This window comes from Camelus dromedarius, chromosome 15 (assembly GCF_036321535.1).
Source record: "Camelus dromedarius isolate mCamDro1 chromosome 15, mCamDro1.pat, whole genome shotgun sequence".
NCBI lineage: Eukaryota > Metazoa > Chordata > Mammalia > Artiodactyla > Camelidae > Camelus > Camelus dromedarius.
The window spans coordinates 5,444,150-5,465,143 of record NC_087450.1 but is presented as its reverse complement, the minus strand read 5'-3'; the positions used below and the strand labels follow the sequence as shown (position 1 = coordinate 5,465,143).

Below are 20,994 nucleotides of genomic sequence, written 5' to 3'. Positions count from 1 at the left end.
CATGTTTCTGCAAATGGCATTATTTTATTATTTTTTATGCCTGAGTAGTAGTCTATGGTATAAATATACTGCAACCTCTTTATCCAGTCATCTGTCAGTGGACATTTAGGTTGTTTCCATGTCTTGGCTATTGTAAATAGTGCTGCTGTGAACATTTGGGGGAAGGTGTCTTTTTGAATTAGGGTTACTTCTGGATATATGCCCAGGAGTGGGATTGCTGGGTCATAGGGGAAGTCAATTTTTTGTCTTTTGGTGAATCTCCATACAGTTTTCCACAATGGCTCCACCAAACTGCATTCCCAGCACAGTGTAGGAGGGTTCCCTATTCTCCACAGCCTCTCCAGCATTTATTGTTTGTGAACTTCTGAATGATGGCTATTCTGACTGGTGTGAAGTGATACTTGGTTGTAGTTTTGATTTGCATTTCTCTGATAATGATATTGAGCATTTTTTCATGTGCCTATTGGCCATTTGTATGTTTTCATTGGAGAAAAGTTTCTTTAGCACTTCTGCCCATTTTTGGATTGAATTGTTTATTTTTCTTTCTTATGAAGTGTAAAAGCTGTTTATATATTCTGGGAATTAACCCCTTGACAGTCTCATTTATTGTAAATATTTTCTCCCATTCCATAGGTTGTCTTTTTGTTTTGCTTACTGTTTCCTTTGCTGTGAAAAAGCTTGTAAGTTTAATTAGAACCCACTTGTATATTTTTGCTTGTATTTCTATTGCTTGAGTAGACTGCTCTAGGAGAACATTGCTGAGATGCATGTCAGATGTTTTGCTACGTTTCCTTCTAAGAGGTTTGTAGTGTCTTGTCTACATGTTTAAGTCTTTAAGCCATTTTGAATTTATTTTTGTGTATGCTGTGAGGGAGTAGTCTAACTTCATTGATTTACATGCAGCTGTCCAGTTTTCCCTACACCATTTTCTGAAGAGGCTGTCTTTACTCCATTGTATGTTCTCACCTCCTTTGTCAAAGATTCAATGACCAAAAGTTTTTGGGACTAATTTTGATAATTTTTTTACCCATTCATTGATGGATGGACATTGTTTGTAACCTTTGGCTACTCTGAATGATACTGCCATGATTATTGATGTGCTATTTTTTGTGAGAATATGTTTTCATTCTGTTGGCTGTACAGTTGGCCCGCCATATCTGTAGTTTCTACTTCATGGATCCAGATGGCTGGTTGTAAAGGGACTCGAACATCCTTGGATTATGGAATCCAGGGTGGTGGGTTCCTGAAACCAATCCCCCGAGGATACTGAGGGATGACCCTATATGTAGGAGTAGAATTGCTGAGCCATATGATAACACTAAACTTTTGAGGAAACACCAGGCTTTTCCAAAGAAGCTGCACCATTGCCCCTTTCCAATGGCTGCATATTGAGGGTTCCCATTCCTCTGCCTCCTGACCGACACTTGTTATTGTCCGTGTTTTGATTATAACCATCCTAGTGGGTGTAAAATGAGATCTCATTTTGATTTTGATTTGACTAGTGATGCTGAGCATCTTTTCATATGCTTATTGGTCATTTGTGTATCTATTTAATTCCTTAGTAAATTTAAAAATTGGGTCGATTTTCTTTGTATTGATCAGTTGTAAGCATTTGTTTTATATCCTGGATACTAGTCTCTTATTAGATATATGCTTTGCAATTTTTTTCTACTATTCTGCAGATTGTCATTCCACTTTACTTTTTTTAAGCATTAAGACAATTTCTTTATAGGGGAGGTAATTAGATTTATTCATTTATTTTATTTATTTATTTATTTATTGCCAAGCATGCACTCTATCACTTGAGCTACCCACTTCCCCTTTCATTTCACTTTCTTGATGATATCTTTTTTAACAAGTGGTTTTAATTTTGATGAAGTCCAGTTTATCTGGTTTTTTTTTTTTATCACTTCTGCTCTTGGTATTGTATCTAGGAAACCATAACCTATCCTAGGACCACAAAGATTTATACTATGTCTTCTTTTAGAAAGTTTATAGGTTTAGATTTTACGTTTCTGTCTGTGATCCAGTTTCAATTAATTTTTATTTGTTATATACAATAGGGGGTTTCAGATTCTAAATTCATTCTTTTGCCTGCAGATACCCAGCTTTCCCTGCACCATTCGTTGAATAGACTATTCTTTCAATGGAGTGTTGTTGGCACCCTTGTTGAAAACTGACTGTAAATGTAAGTTTCCCCCCTGGAATTTTTACTGTGTCTCATAGATTTATGTATCCAAACTTATGACAGTACCATAATGACTTCAGTACTATAGATTTGTAGTAACATTTAAAGTGAGTCCTCCCACTTTACTCTGCTTCTTCAAGATTGCTTTGGCTGTCCTGGGCCCCTTGCACTTCCATATGAATTTTGGGATCAGTTTTTCAACTTTTGCACAGAAGTCAGCTGGAATTTTGATAGCGATTCCACTGAATTTGTAGATCACTTTGGGGAGTCTTAACATTTTTAACAATATTGTCTACTATTCCATGAACATGGGATGTCTTCCATATATGTAGATCTTCTAAAATTTTTTCATTGATACTTCAAATTGTTCAATGTACAAATCTTGTAAATTTTTGTTAAATGTATCTCCCAATTTATTTTTAATGCTTTTGTAAATGGAAAGGCTGAGCTTCTTAAGGGTGGGACTATATATCAATTTGTTTATTTCTAGGATTCCTACACATCAAATACACTAGGTTTATATTTGCTACATAAATCTATCCACAACTCTTCCCTCCCCTGTGTTATAAAAAACCAAGACCCAGGTTAAACTACCTCAACACCTATGTGGAAGTGAGAAATGAGACCCTTGGGTGGGGATTTGTGCAGATGATACTGAGAACTTATTTAGGATGGCTTCATCTTAATTTCTTTTAAACAATCCTCTCAGTGTATATAGTCAGATACATTAAGAACATGCTCTTTTGATGTACAGAGGAGCTAAGACTATCATTTTCAAATAATTTCTAGTGAGAATGTTGTACTTGAAACCTAATTTGTATCTATCTTTGAAGATTTATGTTTCAGGAGCTTTGACTAAAGAACACCTGTCTTTATTCAATAACAACAACTAAATGCTCAAACAACATGTAAGAGTTTGAGCTGTAACTGGAGGCAGCGCTTACCTCTCCCAATACACTTGTGCTGATCTGCTCAAAGGGGTTCGTCCAAATGTTTGTCAGTAGTCTGTTGGACAAAGCCATAAAACATTGATTTAAGGTTGCTGGAATGCAACATATTCTTATTAATACTAAGTAAGCCCATATTGAGTGCTTACTGTATGTTGGGAATTGTCCCTCAGACTCACATGAATTTTATTTCTCTGAAAACCTTACATATTTCCTTGCTATTCCCACTTTACAGATAAGGAGACTGAGGATTAAGTCTTCTCTCTTTTTGGGGGAGCTCATTATCAATGACTGGAAGTTGTAAGGGAAAACATATTGATTCATCCTGAGAAAACATTTTTCTGAGAGTCAGCATTGAAGAGGGTGACCACTGAAGAGGGTGATCATTGTTCGAGTGAGACGAGCCCCGTGTGGTACGGAGTCAGCATCCCAGTCCTGGACACGGCACTGTGCTGTATGGTGGGTGAGGCGGCGTGGCCGCGCAGGGAATGAGGATGCCGGGCCGTTGGGCTGTGCTCAGGCCTGGTGAGGCTTTCTCTGAAGAGCAGTGGACCGTCATTGACAGATTTTAAGTAGGGGAGTGGGGTGCTCTCTTAGATCACTTTTGTGTTTGTAGAATGCTTGCAAACATTCAGTAGGCTCGGCAGGAAGTGATGTGACGAATCAGAGTAGGGTGGCTGCGAGGTGTAGCAGTGTTCAATTTTCAAGTGGTTTTCAGTCCCATGTTTGTGGCTTAGTAGACGTGTCACTTTGGATGACTCACTCAAGGAAGTGAAACAATTTATCTAATCAATTGAAGCAGTGATGTACCCAATTCCCAGGACTGTTGTGGAGATCCAGTGAGATAACATTCGCACAGTGTGCAGCATGGTCCCCAGCCCAGAGTCAGTGCTGAGGGAGTGCCTGTGAGTACCTGGTAGGTCAGGTGTGGGTGGTGGGGCTCGGTGACTGAGGAAATCTGAGCCCTGAAGGAGGGGTCCAGTCACATCTGTGAGTGATGGGCCTGAGCTGGGAGGGGCAGAGAGACCTTCCCTCCCAACCAGGGGCCCTGGGCAGGACGGCTATGTGAGGAGCACCGTGAAGTCAGCACTTTGCAGGTGGAGTTGGAGTTGCCCTTGAGACATCTAAGTGCAGTGTCACGAGCTCAAAGAGGAGGTCTGGGCCCAGGCTGTGAATTTTCCTATAATCTTAATCCCTGAGGACGCCGAGGTATTGATCACTGAACATGAAGACATACTTTATAGGACAAGTGAATATTAGTATCATCTCTGTCATCAACGCTCAAGTCTCTTTATTCATCACCCACTTTGTTAATTGGATACTTACAGGGCGGTTCTTCACCGCCCTCCCCTAGGCTCAGGCTCCACAGTAAAGAGCTGGTGAGCCTCCCTCTTTTCCAGAAGAAGACACATTTAGCTGATAGCCTTCTATACCACGCCAGACTTAGAATTTTAATTTGTTGTTTTAATTCTATTATCTGTTGGTCATCTCCTGACAGGAGAGACATTTTACCTCATGGTCATGTTTCAATTAGCTGTTACTGAGAATTGCTGATCTGATCCATAGTGTATGTATTATATTAACTTTGTAGAGTACTTATCATTTTTCTTTCTTTGCCCTTAAATTTTGTTTGCCCCTTCAAGTTTCTATCCTATTTCGTGACTTATTTTTTTTAATTAAAAAATGTGTGTTAGTAGTTAAGAAAACAAAAGCAGAGAAACAATGCACATGATACCTAAATTTAGAAAATATCTATTGTGTTTTCTGTCTCAGCAATGGAGGGTTCTAGAAACTCGTGAAAACGTTCATTACACAAGTTCCTTAAAATGCTGATTAAGAAATAAATCCTTCCTTCCTCATCTTTCAAGCTGCACAGCTAATTTTCAAGAAAGTGAGGGGAAATCCTCAGAATCCAAGTCATACCAGAAAGCAGGGATTCTGGGAGATACACGAGCCTTAGAAGCCCTGGGGTGCCGGTTGGCTCCTGACCTGAGTGTTAGTTGCCCTGGCAGGAGGGCGGGAGGTGAGCCCCAGGCCTCTCACACTGGGAGTTGGAAGGCTCATCCTATGTAAGGCCAAGCACATCCTGAGAATCCTGTTTAATAAAGGGTGAATTAGAAAGAAAGAAAAATATCAGTCCTCAAGGCAAGAAATTAAGGAAAGTCAATTTTTGGGGAAGCAGGGAAAAATAACAAATCCAAATAAGGATTTAGTTTAAAGCTGTTCTGGCATGAGAGTGACCACAATCTCCTGGCAGAAAATCACAGCTCCTCCCGGAATGAGAAGTTGTGTTTTGAATGAATCAGTGAACAGCCATTCCGAAAAAGGCCTCCTGAGTCTTCTGGATCAAGGTACTAGACCCAAACAGCTCTCTTCCAAGGTCTCATTTTAATAACCAGAAAGGTTTTAAAGGAAAGAAGCCATAATCATAGTTCTATTTAGTGACATTAGTATATGCTAGGAATTCAGAGGTGACTATGGAGTTGTCCCCTCTTTTATGGACCTTACTTTCTGTTTGACATAGTTGGGGAGCTGGGTGGAGGGAGGTTTTAGTCTGTTGCAATTAGCTAGGAAAGGAAATTAAGAAAGCAGTGAAGGGTGGGTGACATTTTTAGCTGAGGACAGTCCTGTTCAGTTGGCTTTTAATTGCAGGCTCGATGAGTTTTCACTGGAGGGAATTGATCTTACAGAAGATGGACTTAACTCAGGCCTCTTCAGAATGGACAAATGAACCTGGAGAAAGACAGTCAAATCTGTGCAGACATTGAAGTTCACGTGAACGTGCTGTATCCCTGAGCCAAAGATCGGACAAGTAGGCAGCACTTCTTGAGGACAGAGGAGTGGTTTTTAAGGTTCTCCAAGAATGAATCCCAGGGAACCGGGATGGCCAGTTGTCAAACTGTGACTTTGCTCTTTGGACGGTGTGCCCACCAAAGGTATTTTCCGTTTATTAGTTTTCATTTCTCTTAAATACATTTCAGGTGATGAGGACGTGGGCACAAGCATTGGACGCCATGTCGAGGTGACTTTGGATACCTGCCTAGAAGCGCGGGCACAGCTGCGGCTGCGTCATACATCTTGCCGCCCACCCCGTTGCCCGGCTCCGTGATCACGGCAGGGTGGTTCCTTGATGACCTGTCCGTCTCCTTTGTGACATTTTAACCCACCAAAGACCGGAGCGTATTAGCTTGGCTTTGTTCTTTTCCATCCTTCTCTTTGAATGGACTGATAGTGGACCCAGTTATGTTAGCAGATGTTTTACAAGTAGGGCTCTCAGTACAAACCGTGTAATCCCCGCTGTGTGATGTAGAGAAGAAAGTTACATTCTTTCCAAATTGTTTTCATGCACTTATGTGGGAAAATGGTGTACGTTTGAATATGTATTTCCTCTCTGAATCATCATGGCTAGAGATGAATGTGGGCAGACATGGAATGTGTTTTCTGTATTTGAACTGTATGGTCCCCTAAATTCTCCCCAGCTTTTTAAAGTCATCACTGGAGTGCTACCTCCAGAGTGTCCCAAAGCATCCACCACTGCCTGTTCTTCAGAAACTGTGAGTTTCCAAGTTGGAGAAGGCTGCTAGCTGGTGAGGCATTCTCTGGCACATCTCTGGCTGGCTGATGTGGGCTTAGCACCCAAGATTTGGCAGACAGTAACTAACCACGATCACTTCCATTTCTGGGACACTCATGAAGGATTTTAGACGTATGCTAGTGGCATACGTTATTTCAATTAGTTTTCCCAACAATCATAATTAGATTTTTTCACCTGTATTAATAAGTAAACTGTCAAAGCGAGTGACGTGCAGACTTTGGACTGGAACACGGGTCTTTCTGATCCCTGTCTCTGTTCCCTCCCCGGCCTATCCTTCCAGATGGCCAGGAGACTCTTCCTCAGTCTTGAGTTTCCTGCTGATATTACCACTCTGTTTGTTTCTAGGAGAGGAAAACAAGTCTAAACTTACTTTCCAGTTGAAAGTGGAATGGAGAGTTAACGTTGGAAGACGGGAGAGTCTGTCCTGTGATGAAGCGGTCTCCGAGCCACTTCCACTGGGACGTCACGTCACTGTCTGGGCCCCTTGCACAGCCTGTGCACAGGTGATAAGCCAGATGTGCCGAGCAGTCCTCCCGGACAGGGCAGTGTGTTGGAAATGAGTTTGGGGATTTGGTTTCATTTCATAGGTTTCTGAGGGCCTTGGCCTGGCACTTCGAGTGGGACCATCCCTTGTCCCACATACTCGTGCTCTGGGCCCGTGCAGACCTGACGTGGCCTCAGCCTGAGGCTCCGGGCCCGTGGTGAAGTGGAGAATTTTAGTCCAGGGTCTGTGGAGGCTCTGACAATTCTGGGTCGTGGGACATTGTCCAGGATGATAATAATTCCTCCCCGAGTTTCAGATTTCCTTGCCTGTGAGCCGGGGTAGTAATAGTTTCTGAGATGATTGTAATGATTCAGTAAGGGGCGCAGAGTGCTGGCAGGTAGCTGGTGCTTAAGGAGCAGAAGTCGCAGTCACTCTGTCAGCCTCTCACTGTGTGCTCTGTGCTTTGAGAAGATGTGTGTTTGGTGAAAGTCCTGCCCAAATACTAGGGTCTAGATGAAACGTTGTTCCTTCACTTTCCCTTTCTTTTGCTCCTTCCTTTCTCTGCGTCTCATGTGTAGGGAGCAGATTCCTCTGTTTCAGGGAATACAGGCCTTTCTAGGAAAAGGACAGGATGAACGTGGATAGGTGGGGCCGGAGGGGGTCTGGAGCATCTGCACAGCGCTGCTTCCCTGCATTTCTGCATCCGGTCCCATCAGTGCACGAAGTAAGCCTTCCTCTTCCTTCCTGTGTCATCAGGTCTCTGTTTTATGGGAAAACCTTTTTTACGTGTCTTATTTCACTTACATGTTTCGTTCAGATGCTTGTTGCTTTTCTCCCTGTGCTTCAGCGTTCCTAGGAGAGAATTCAGCAGTGCAGCATCCTCTCCGAGCTCTATGAGTTGATCGGCTTCCACTGCAAGTCCGTCTTCTTCAAGTGGGTGGCCCCCGTGCAGCGTGTGGCCCCCGGCATCCCGGAGCCTGGCGGGAAGGCCTGCTACCGACTCCTTCTGCAGACGCTTCCTGGCTACAGTCTGTCACTGATTCTGCAGGACTTCAACAAAGGTTTTGGAACTAAAACATTGCTTCAGTCCGATTAACCATGCCTTGTTTGGGCCCTGCTCTCCTGTCTCATCAGGGTGAATTGTGATTCGTGCAGAGCAGGACACAGCAGACTTTTTTCTGTCAAGGGCTTGGGAGTCAATATTTCAGGATCTGCAAACCTCCTGATCTCTGGTGCAGCTCCTCAGCTCTGCTGTTCAGACGCCAGAGCAGCCGGACCGTCCACACACCCACAGAGCTTTATTCACAGCAGTGGCTGGGGCTGGATTGGGTGTATGAACTGCAGTTTGTCCCCACAGCCTCCTCACTATTGACGCCTGTACCTGAGCGTGCATTTGCGACAATGGGTGAACCTACACTGACACGTCATCACCAAGAGCCCATACTTGACACTAGGATTTACACTTGGTGGTGTGCACTTTGTGGGTTTGGACAGATGTACAATGACACGTTTCTACCATCACAGCATCATACAGAGTAGTCTGTCTTAGTGACCCTAAAAATGCTCCGTGCTGCACCTCATTCATTACTCCTTCCCCTCTAGCCTCTGACAGTAACTGATCTTTTAGTCTCTGTGGTTTTGCCTTTCCCAGAACACCATACAGTTGGAATCAGACAGTTGCAGAACCTTCCCAGATTGGCTTCTTTCACTTAGTAATATGCATTTAAGGTTCCTCCATGTCTTTCCATCCCTTGATAACTCATTTCATTTTAACATCATAAATAGTCCATTTTCTGCCTGGACCACAGTTTATTTATCCATTCACCTACTGAAGAACAGCTTAGTTGTTTCTGAGTTCTGGTGATTATGAATAAAGCTGCTATTAACATCTGTATGCAGATTTGTGTGTGGACGTAATTTTCCATTTTGTTCAGTAAACACCAAGGAGCACAGTTGCCAGATCATATGGTAGGAGTACGTTTAGTTTTGTAAAAAATTGCCAGACCGCCTTCCAAAGTATCTGGGCCATTTTTCATTCCCACCAGTAATGCAAGAGAATTCCTGACGCTCCACATCCTCACCAGCATTTGGTGCTGTCAGTGTTCTGAGTTTTGGCAGTTCTGACAGGTGTGCAGTGATACCTCGCTGTTTCAGTCTGCAGCCCCTTGATGACAGATGCTGTGGAGCATGTTTCCATAGATTTCTTTGGCATCTAGTTTCCTTCTATGTTGAGGTGTGTGTTGAGGCATTTTGCTCATTTTTAAGCAGGTTATTCATTCTTCTTGTTGAGTTTAAAGAGATTTTGGTGTATTCTGGATATCAGCCCTTTATCAATGTGTCCCTGCCCTTCACCTGCAGCACCGGAGTTGTCCTTTGGGTCTCAGTGGAGTGTCAGCTCTTCAAAGAGGTTCCCTGTCTTCCCTCAGCCTAAATACTGTCCTTGAATTTTTCACTTTCATTGACTCACTTTGTTGTTTTTAAATAGCATTTCCCATAATTTGTAAGTACATTAAAAAAAAAGGCAATGATTGAACACTGCCTCCCCCACCAGGCTGTGTGCCCTGTGAGAGCAGAGACCCTGTCCCCACTCACCATGTCCCATGACAGCACATGTCACATGTCCATGTAAATGTGTGTAACGTGGGGCCAAACCTGATGAGCAGCTATGACGACATGTGTTGGCTACCATTCATTGAATAGAGTTTGTTTCTTGATCTTAATTTTAAATCACATGAATGAAACATGTTTCTTTTGAAAAATAAAACAACAAAGCACACCTCCATGTGATTGGTACTTTCTACTTAGCCTTCTGACCCAGGAGGGGATGTTCACCATCATTTTGTGGAGGAGGTTGGGGAGGTAAAGTAGGAGAGTGAGATCAAATAAAGTAAAAATGATAACTATCAGCTGGCTTTATTTTCACTAAGACAAATGTTACTTTAAACCATATCTCAGCTGTTGTTCTGTTGTTTTAAACACTTCTCATAGAATTAAATGGAAGCCCACTAAACCCTGAAAGGGAAATTATGTGCTCAGGTCCTGAAAAGTGTTTATGTCTATTTCTTGAAATGCACATTTTCCCTGCTGGTTACAGAAAGTCATGGCGGGAACACAGCCGTGAGCTGTGTGTGTCTGCCGGCTTCACGGGCTGCTCACTGTCATTTTCATTTTCTTGTGTTGCAGTGTATGAAGGTTTTCCATCAGACTGTTTGCTCAGCCCCTTCCTGAATGAGGGATTGAATTTTCCACAGGAAATCTTATGGAAGAGAGTGACAAGGCACATGGGTTTCCCAAAAAGCAATAGTTGTTGTAATAAACTCTCACATTGGTGAACTTTTTGAATACAAGCGAGTTGAAAATTTTATCACTAGGTCATATGCCACAAATCTGTCTTAAGAATAAAAAGATTCAGATTTTTAGAAGAAGCAGTTTGAATCAAGTATAAATTATAATTTGTACACTAGTTGGTGTTAGAACTTATACTCACTCTTACCATAATTGCCTGTGGTAGGAACTGGATCATTATTTATTTATTTAAAAAAAAATCCTCAAGGTTCTACTTGCCCCATTCTTGATGCGGCAGTGCTGAGGTTAGTTAAGTTGGGACATTTAGAATTCTTGGCTAGGTTTTCAGGACATTGATTTCAGCCTCTTTATCTTTTTCAGAATCTCTTCTTTGTGTCTGTCTTTGGTCTTTTGACAATGTGGAAATACTGCACAGATCTGTCTTTCCCTTTTTTCCTGTCTTTATGGGAAAAGATTTCTGTAAGACACACTACTAGGACATTAAGGATTTTGTGTGGGGTAAGTTTGGTCGGCTCAAAGGATTTCAATTAATACGTATTAATACTTGCTATTCAGCTAATGATAAGAAAATTATAAAATAACTTAAGTATACATCAATAAATATAGTACAATAAGCCCATCACCCAGATTAAGGAATTCACAAACATTTCCATATTTCCTTTATTCAGACCTTTGTTCTTTTACTTGTCCTTTGTTGAAGTATTTGACAGCAAATTCAAGAAAACATGTCATTTTACCCTATGTACTCAAGTAGGCATGTCTGAAAAATGAGGGCCATTTCTTTGGTCAGGTTTTTCCATTTGACTTATGTGCTCGTTAAGTACCAGCTGTATCAGGCATCTCACTAGGCATTAGGAATCCTTGGGGCAATGAGACAGTCCTGGCTTCCAAGGAAGTTAAGGGCTGATGGAAGAAACCAACACAGGAGCTTAGGTGCCTCACCTAAGGTCCCTGCTGGATGACACCAATTGGAAAAAATTTGTGCACAATACAGTGGGATTCACAGAAGGGACTGGTCAGACTAGTAGGGCAGGCCGTGAGAGAGGCGGTCAGCAGGGCTACAAGAGGAGGAATCATTTGATCAGAATCTGAAATCTTTTCTGCCAACCTTCCTACCAAGCCCCTAGGGCCCATCACACACAACCCTGTGCTGTAACTGTTTTTGATTCCTGTTACCACGTCTCCTTCAGGAAGGATTTTAAGGTGGAAAATATTTAAAATCAGTAATTGTTGCCAGAAGGGACATAGAACAAAGAACATGGAAACAACACAAATGTCCATCAGCACATGACTGGATAAAGACAAGGTGATACATATCTACAATGGAATACTACTCAGCCATAACAGATGCAATTTGCAGCAACATGGATGGACCTGAAGACTGTCATTCTAAGTGAAGTGGGGTGAAAAGAGAAAGAAAAATGCCATATGACTTCATTTATGAGGAATCTAAAATTAATAGCAATAATAATAAGACCACAAATGAACTAATTGTTATTTTGATTTCTTGAATATGCTTAAGCACATATGACTGTCCTTTGTGATTGGATTACCATATTCTGTTTATTATTCTTTTGTAGTTGGCTTTATTCCTCTGGTAACTATGTAAGTTTAAAAATCTGAAACTCTAATCTGTTCTTAGAAACAATAATTAGTACATATATGTAACTAAAAACTTGCAGTATACTCTATACATGTATTTACATGCAATGTGTATGTGGAGTTGAACTGTAATAATTATACCTAATAATACTGAAAAAAGAAAAAAATAAAATAATATATAAAAAAAACTAATCACCCCTCTTTAAATATTAAAACATTCAGTTCTGAGATTCTGTGAAAGACAGCATGGAAGTAGGTTTTTAAGATTTTCTCCTTGCTCCTCGGTGAGCAGCCTGGGCTGCACAGCTTGGCCGCCACAGGCGCCCAGGACTTGCCGGCTTGCTCCTCACTTGTTGGGAGGAAGATTAGCTGCTTCAGGAATATTTGTGTTCTTAGAAGTTGCTGAAAACCCCACAGAGCTTCTGTTTACATGGAGTGTATCTGTCAATATACCCCATTTTAGAAATTTGAACAGAAAATTTAAACCCAAGAACTGACAAGCACACGCTGCCCCAGCACGTGGTCAAAGCAGTGCTGCCACGGTGGCGTGTGTTGGTTCTAGAAAAAATGCACAATACACTCAAGAATGAGGGTGAACCCACAGATCTCATCTCAGCAATGCTATGAAGAGGTGGGACCCAAAGCCCCTAAAACAGTGCTGAAGTCCCCAGATGTCCCAGAACACACAGAGCAATGGGACCAAGATTCCAGTGTCTCATGGATCATCAGCCGTGGAGACCGCGTCCTGGGTCAGGAGAAGCAAAAGTAGGGATACCAGGCACACAGTCCTATTACAGCAAATTTTTAAAGGTGTTGAATTGACTAAGAGTGGCAAAGATTTGCATTTAGAATACTACATTTCCTCTCCTGGAGACGTTAGAATGATAACACTGATTAACAGAGGATGATTGTAATGGATTAACTATGATAATGATGACATGAGCTGCTCACACTAACCCTGCACTCAATGTAGACTAAGCCTTTTATGCACACACTTCATTAGGTCTCCACATCCCTGCAAGGTGGCATTAAGCACTCATACAACCATGAAATCAGTGACTATAAAACAGTCACAAGGCTTTCTCTGCAGCATGAGGTAGCAAAACCAGCAAGGATTTTCAATGACAAAATCCAAAATCATATATATTTGGGAAAGAAAGCAAACAAAACACAGAAGGACAATAAAACAAAAGAGCAGATGGAATGGAAACTTTTATTGAAGAAAGCAATGATTGATTCAATTACAACAGGTAATGTCCCTGGTATAATTGAACCATCAATCCAAATTTTTGGAATAGTGAGTTGTGAAATTACTGTCTCATTTAATATTGGAATTCCTAGTTGGACCAATTTGATATACATCACTGGTGTGATGTTATCTATTTAGGTAAATAACAATATTTATATTTTTTAAGTTAACAGGAATCATAACACAGGACTCCAGATTTAGAGAGAGAATTCAAACAACTACTATCATACTCCATCCAGTAAGGACAAGTGTCCCTGCGTCACCAAAGCAATGAGAATTTGCACACAGAAAACACAGTTCTCCAGTTGTGACAAATACAAGACCGTGAACCATGAATTACGAGAAGAAGCAACTGTTTAAATGCCATGGGCAAAATTTTTTATCATCTTGAAAACATCACTGATGCACTAAGTAAGAAAAAAAATTGTTTTACTAGCAAATCTAACTGACACAGGGGATTTTCCAAGTGAGAAGGTAATTCCAAAAATTGCAGTAAAATGAGTTAAGATGACCTGTGCAGTGACGGAGCTGATATTAGACTGACCAGCATCACGATTTCCGGTTTTACACTTGCTCTCTTCTTGTCACCTCTGACACAAGAATGCATCATATGATTTTTTTCTTTAGGGAAAAAAAAGATAAATAAAATCTAACTAGAAGATGTGGTATGGAAAGCAGTAATGAAGTTGTCTAACCTAATAATGCAGCCAGTGTAATGTAGCACTTATTCGGGCACTAGAATTTTTTAAATCATGATTTATTTTATATCCTATTTCTAACCTAAAGGAGGCACTTAAAGTTTTCTACTTTATTCAACATATCTTGTGGGGGTTGTGATATATACTGGTATGGCAGTTTTCAAAGATTCAAAATCGCCTCTGTGGTTGTGGTCAGGAAAGGCAAGGCTCCCTCACAGCTGCGACGGAGAAGGAATCCCCGGAGTCAGCCCCCGGGCAGCTTCCGAACCGCATCTGCTTGCACTTGGCACAGGACACCATCAGCAAGTGTAACTCTGACAAGGAGATTTCCCCGGGGACCTGGGAGGTGCTCTAACATTCTGAAGCCACTTGTTTCCCAGTTAGGTAAGGCTTGGAAAAACAGTTTATTAGAAGTGACTCCCTTTGTATGTGCCTTTTGTCCTGAGAGGTCACTAATTAGCATAAATATAAAATACCCCATAATATAAGAATTTAGGTACCCCATTTTTCCATCTACCTGTCTATTTGTTTATCATATTTATACTTAGGTTACACTTTCCATGATGTTCAATTCCGGGCACCAAAAAACAAAGGTTGCAAAATATTTCTTGTAAAAAGCGGGAATGGGTCTAAGGTTTAAAAACCACTACTGCTAACAATAAAAGCCAGATAATATTTTTAACCTCAATTGCATCATACCTTCCCGAATTCCTCCCTAAAGTTCACTGTTAAAACAGTAATGGAATCTCTGTCCTTCCAAGACTCGGGCCTGATCGCCACCCATCCAGATATCTTTCTGTGGGTCCCTACTTGTCCTCGAGGCCCCCAAACACAACTTACGGGTTGAAATTTCTTCAGTGTTCCTACTGTAGGGGAAACCTGGAAGTCCCAGGCACTGTCCAGGATTCACACCTACCTGCAAAAATCAAAGTCATGTGACTGAAACAGGACAACCCAGGTTGTGTGGTAGGGCTGATAGCTTACCAAAAACAGGTTTGGGGGCCTTACCCAAGCCCTCCATCTCCTAACATGAAGAAGGACAGGGAGGCCAAATTAACCACGAGACTGTGTGGCTTAATTACCCCATGAATAAAGGATTTGTGCCAGTGCCACCTTTAGACAGGGAACCCCAGAACCCAGACTTGGAAGCACCCTGTCCCCTACCCTCTGAACAAATATTCTCTCAAGACACATAGTGAGAGATGGGAGCCCCGGTGAGCTCTGGAATAAGATGCGACCTGAAAGACTGCTGGTAACAAATGGTGTGCAGCTCGGGCAGCCCCCAGGACCACCAGCCATTCTGGTACCACTGATGCCCACACTTCCATCCACAACAGTTTCTTCAGGACACTTATGCACATATAACCATCACACAAAAATGATTGCTTAGACATATTTTAAGAGAAATAACATTATGAGAATGCAAAATTCATGACATGTCAGAGTCAAGACCCCAGAGTATTTACTGGATGAGATCTCACGTGTGCCCTGCAGTGAGCTTTAAACCCTTAGGACACAGTCATGGAACAGTAGGCATTTTCTTTCTTTCCTCCAAGTTGGCTTTACTGGAGAACTCTGTAGACACAGGAAGACTCTGTTTCCCACCTCTACTACTTACACAAAGGGCTCATCACGTGGTGAGGGATCAGCGCTTGTGCGACTGGCTCCAATGTGCGCACTCCCGTGCCCAGCTCCCCGAGGAGCAGAGCGCCCCCCACGGGCACTGCAGTGCCTGCAAGAATCAGGAGTCTGATGAGTGAGCCTGGGGCGGGCAAGTCAGGAAGCAAGCACCGCTCCCTCAAGCTCTGCAGGTGATCTCTGTGTCATCTTGAATAAATACAGTCAGCATTAAAGATGTTTGACAAGAGGGTAAAAGGTAAGGCCTCCCCAAATCTCCTCGCATTCCTTTAGTTGGAGTCCTGGTAGAACACATGGCAACGAGACGCTGGCTTTTCATGCCCACGTTGGCCTCAGGGCTACAGGGGAGGCCACGGTGCTGCCTCCTCCCCACCTCCTGCCTTCGTCCTGCAGACCTCACAGGGGCCGCTGACTCATTTCTCTGACTTTCTCTCCTTGGTTGTGCTGCACTTCCAGCTTTTAAAAGCTCACAAACTCCTCACTGGAAAATCTTTAACAATGAACCCAAGTCAAATGAAATCAACCAAAGAGACACACTGCCTTCTTCATTACTTTATATTTTAGGATGAAATTCTTGAAGACGACTCCCTAACCTGAAGGGGTAGATGGAGGAGAAAAGAAAACAAGACAAGCATTTTTGGGCCCATAAAAAATGAGAGGTAACCAGATGGTGTCTAGTCTTCATTGCACCTCTCTGCCTGCCCCAATTTCACATGCCCCTCCCAACTGAACTCATCAGAACTCGACTGAAAGAGACGGCTGTGCAAATTTATTGGAAACCAAATAAATCACTACGGAAACAGTCTCCCAAACCCAGCGAGAACACTGTAAGCTGACCAGTGCCAGGATCTGAATACGTGCAGATCAAAATTCCGACCCCCTCCCTGGTAGGTGTACTTACAGTGGGGGTGTCGCCGTGCAGTTTGTCTGCATCCAACATATAAAAATGAAAGGGACTCCAGTTTTCAACATCACAGTCCCTCTGAAACAACTGGTGGTCAATTAGCGTTTGTCGCCAGCAAAACTCGATTTTCTCCCCTGCACGTGGAGGTGAACACACAGAAGAGACTGATGATCCCCGCTGCGAGTGTAGCTAAGTGTGTCTAAGCAAGCTGTCTCCATCAGCCTCCTGATGAGCAGGGGAGTGTGTGAGCCGCGGGGCTCTGCAGACTAATGGCCAGGCAAGGAGGGCGCTTTCTTACATTGGGGAGAAAAAGGCTGGAGCAGCACTCGCTGGAAATAAATTCTAATTAAACCTTCAGGTGCGGTTCCTGCAGCAGAACCCACGCCAATAGATGAGGCTCCCTCCGTGCTGTCCAGTCATGTGAACCAGGCTCATTAATATACCTGTGTGTTTGGTTTAGCAAGTGAATCATGTCTGTTTTCTGGAAATTACATGAGGGTGGAAAACCTTCCAAACATGTTCATTTGCTGTGGACTTTGTTTAATCCTCTTAAGAGCATTTAGAATGACAAACTTCTTAAATTAGCATGTTTGCCCGAGTGACCTTTCCAGGCACATGGGCCGAAACCTAGGAAAACCCAGAAGCAAATTCAAAACCGTTCCAGCTGCACAGCACTGCAGAATGTGTCCAGTTTGAGAATAAGGATTTTTTCTCCACACACTTTTCCTCCTCTGCCCAAATTAATCAGCCTCTGCTGCTCTTGTATAATGAGTATCGTATGACTCATCTTCTCTGCCTGTAAAATGGAAATGGGAAATTCTTCTGCCCAATAAAATGACATAGAACTAAGCCCCAAAATTATATATATTTAAGAAAAATACAGGGCTTTACGCTGTCCAGGGATATGAATCATTTATTTAATATATCAATTGTTACTAGAATAATCTTTTCAAAATGTAACCCCTCCTCAGAAAACTTCAACTACTATTCGATAAAAATATCACAGAAAATTTCTGAAAAGAATTTAAAGGAAAATCATTTTTAACTGAATCATATTCTAGGCACACTGAATAAATTCTGTTTAGAGAACTAATTGTTTTTAATAAATGACCTATAAAAATACACCCAGCATTAACCAGTAAATCTTCAATCTTTATTTTAAAATTCTTAAGGCATGCTATATTTCTTAAATCAAATGAGGAGATATTTGCAAGCCAATGGACAACGGAATTACCTAAGAAGACATTATAAAGCAGCAAGAGCAACTAGCACTTTGCCAAGCATTCTGCCTGAGAGTCACTCGTACCATCTTATTTTGACCTGACTGCTTAGAGGTGAGCTCCATCGGCCCATTTAACACATGAAGAAACTGAGGCTATGTGTGGTCATGTTTCCAGTACTTGGTGGAGCCAGGATCCAAACCCGGATCTTTGTCTATAGAGCCTGTGCCTTTACCAGATCACACTAAATTTCTCACTCTTCAAATGCACTCAGTCCCCGAGGTAACTCACCTTCCTTGCATTTCTAGGAGTTTTAGGAATTACTGAATTACAAGGACTAATCAGACATTTGTGTGAGCTAATTTTATATTTTCTGATTTTCCTGAATCAGTTCAGGCTGAATTCATTCTACTTACGAGAAGTCCTGAGGCAGAGGAGAGAGGGGAATATAAGCCAGACATAAACAATTTCAACAGATCCACTTCATCAAGGAAGCAATGTATTAAGTAAACCATTCTGCAACATGCTTGTCAATAAACCTTGGTGTCTCTGTCTCAGCCTGAAGGAGGGTAAGCCCTCCAGCCCATCTGCCTTCCAGCCACATACCCTGGATGACCTTGGTTCCCTCACCGGTGACACATGTGTTCTCCTGGGACTCTTTGTAGAGATTAAATGATAAAACTGTATGCAAAGGGGCTACTTCATTGCCAGACAGTAGGCACTAAACAAATAATAGAATTATTTTGCTTCATGAAAATGGGAGGCAAGTCTCCCAATTAAACATTCCTGATAGAATCCCAACAAGCACTTTAATTTGTCAACAAGAAATTGTAAAATAGCATTTCTTTTTTGAAGGCCGTATCCATTCTCCCTACTTTTTACCAATCCTGGCTGTTATCCTGAAAATCTATTCCCAGAACGTGGCATCCATCTCCCATATTTAAATCCTTTAAGTTTGAAATTATGATGAAGCTTGGGCACATAAAGATTCACACCATAATTCACAGAATAAACAAAGACCACAGGAACAGGGCCACCTCCAGACCCCATGTGCTCAGGACAGTCTCCAAACTTCACAAAATCAGAAGCATACTGTTTGAAGAGAAAGAAAATTGAATGTGATCAAGGAGGCTGACATAGAGCACTGGCCGGCTCACGAGAAGACCCCGTCGCCCCCTCGTCTGACCTAAGTCATCGAACACAGTTATCCGTTGATCTTTAACTAAAACTAGAACACGGGTAGGGTTGGAAAGTAACATTTTTTCCTACAATATATACATATTGTCAACTAAAAATTGGCACTTGTCATCTGCCTCTGATTTGGTTAAGTCACGAGCCACTGCAGCTGCTGACTTTCAACACCCTCTGAAAGTAGTTAAGTGTGGAGATCAGGAATGGGGCGCTCTGTGCTCTGGGAAAATGGGCAGAAGAGTCTTCAGATAGTTAGACATTTTCAGGAAATTTTATGCGCCCAAATTCTTGCATCCCCTCCTATCTAGAAAAGCACTAAAATCATTAACAGAGACACCTGCTTCTTGACTACCAGCAGCCTCTGCCTAAACTTGTATTGGACCGCACGTCCCCCTTCACTGAAATCTTATATAATTCTGAGCTCCCCCTCCTCTTCAGAGCAGTTCCTCCGAGCTCTCTGAGATGCTGTCACCTGGGCTCTGGTCCTTATTTTGCCCCAGATAAACTTTAACCAACAACTCTCACGTTTTGTGGTTTATCGACAGTACCACAAAAATTAAGCTTACATACTTGAACTCAGAGTAAACATTCAGTATCAAATGTTTCTTGACTTAAATTCCTATTTAAATGTAAATAATTATTCCATTTCTTAAATATAACATCTTAAAATATAAATTAACAGATATTTGTGAATCTTCAAAAAATATAGTCTAGAAAAAATTTTAGCAATTAAAAAAGCTATTGTGTGGAGCTTTAGAATTTCAAAAGTGGAAGAGAATAGTATTGTAACTCAAGTTCTTGTTTTAAATGCAGAGATCCTGAGGCCTCAAAAGACATATCAATTTGCCTGATTTTATACACTGTCCTTTAACAGAAAACCTTGAACTAAGTTCCTGGTCTTTGAGAAACCAAGACTTGCTCTGCTGGTGCAGGGCTGAACTTTATGAAAATGGGTCGTGAGAAAGAACCAGAATGCGGGGGCCTGGGCGAGGCAGCGGAGGAAAGGAGGGTCTCACCTTGTCGTGGGTGAGAAGTAGGCTCCCGCAGTGCTGGTGTGATGGGCATCCCTCAAGTGCCTGAAAACTACTATTTAGCACACCTTCCACCGAAAAGCACACAAGCTGTTTAACTAGAAGTCTGACCAGGAGGCTTTCTCAGTGACACAACAAGCTATTTTCAAGTTAACTCTACAACTACAGGAAGAGAAAGAATAGAAAGCTGGTATTAGTATTAAAAATTTACACCAAGAACCATGGAAATTCCAGGAGAAATATAAAGACGTTGGAAGTTTCATTATGCGATCTTACTGCCAATTCATTTGTCTTAAAAGCTGTGCTATAAAATATATTGTCCTTTGTTGTTCCAAATCACATTTGAAAGAAATAATGTTTCTTAAGGGTGTTTCTGGAAATTTCTTCTATTTCCTAACACCAAATCTCAGACCCTTAAAGAAATGGGGGGTTGGCATTTGGTCCACTGTTCTCTAGGCAATTTGTTTTTCCTTCAAAGAACAAGGAGGGAATCACACAGAAAAGCATTTGAGCATCAGGCTGCTTACATTTCCTCCAGGGGGTCTTGGAAAATAAGGTGGAAATGAACAGTAGGACAGAAACATGGCGGGAGAGTCACTGGCTAGAAGGTGAGAACAAATGTGTTCTCCAACGTGCTCTGGTAGCCACTAGTTTAAATGAACTGAGCAATTGTTCGAGCATACACGCACTTCTACGGGAAAATCTCAACCGTTACCAACCGATCAGTGCAGCCCGAAGCAATGGACGGACTGCGGAGGCCCCCGGCGTCTCATCGTGGTGTCTTACACCATGTGCAGGATGAGCAGTGCCTCCCCGCCCCCTCCCTCCCCTCCCCTCGAGGGAGATGGCTGGTCCTGAGCTGAGCTTACCTCATAGCAAGCTGTCTCTCAGCCCTCTGTCTAAAGCAAGATAAAAGCAGGAAAGCTACCTGGGACTTTACA

General features: G+C 42.1%; 1 long non-coding RNA gene across 1 annotated transcript; it reads left to right on the top strand.

Annotated features, from left to right (window-relative positions):
• The first annotated feature begins 1,961 nt into the window (after positions 1 to 1,961).
• On the top strand, positions 1,962 to 9,996 carry LOC135323030 (uncharacterized). The gene is made up of 6 exons (XR_010384114.1): positions 1,962 to 2,188; positions 3,371 to 3,594; positions 5,393 to 5,486; positions 5,788 to 6,071; positions 7,076 to 7,938; positions 8,062 to 9,996. It is a non-coding gene; the product is annotated as an uncharacterized LOC135323030 (long non-coding RNA).
• The last annotated feature ends 10,998 nt before the right edge of the window (positions 9,997 to 20,994 follow it).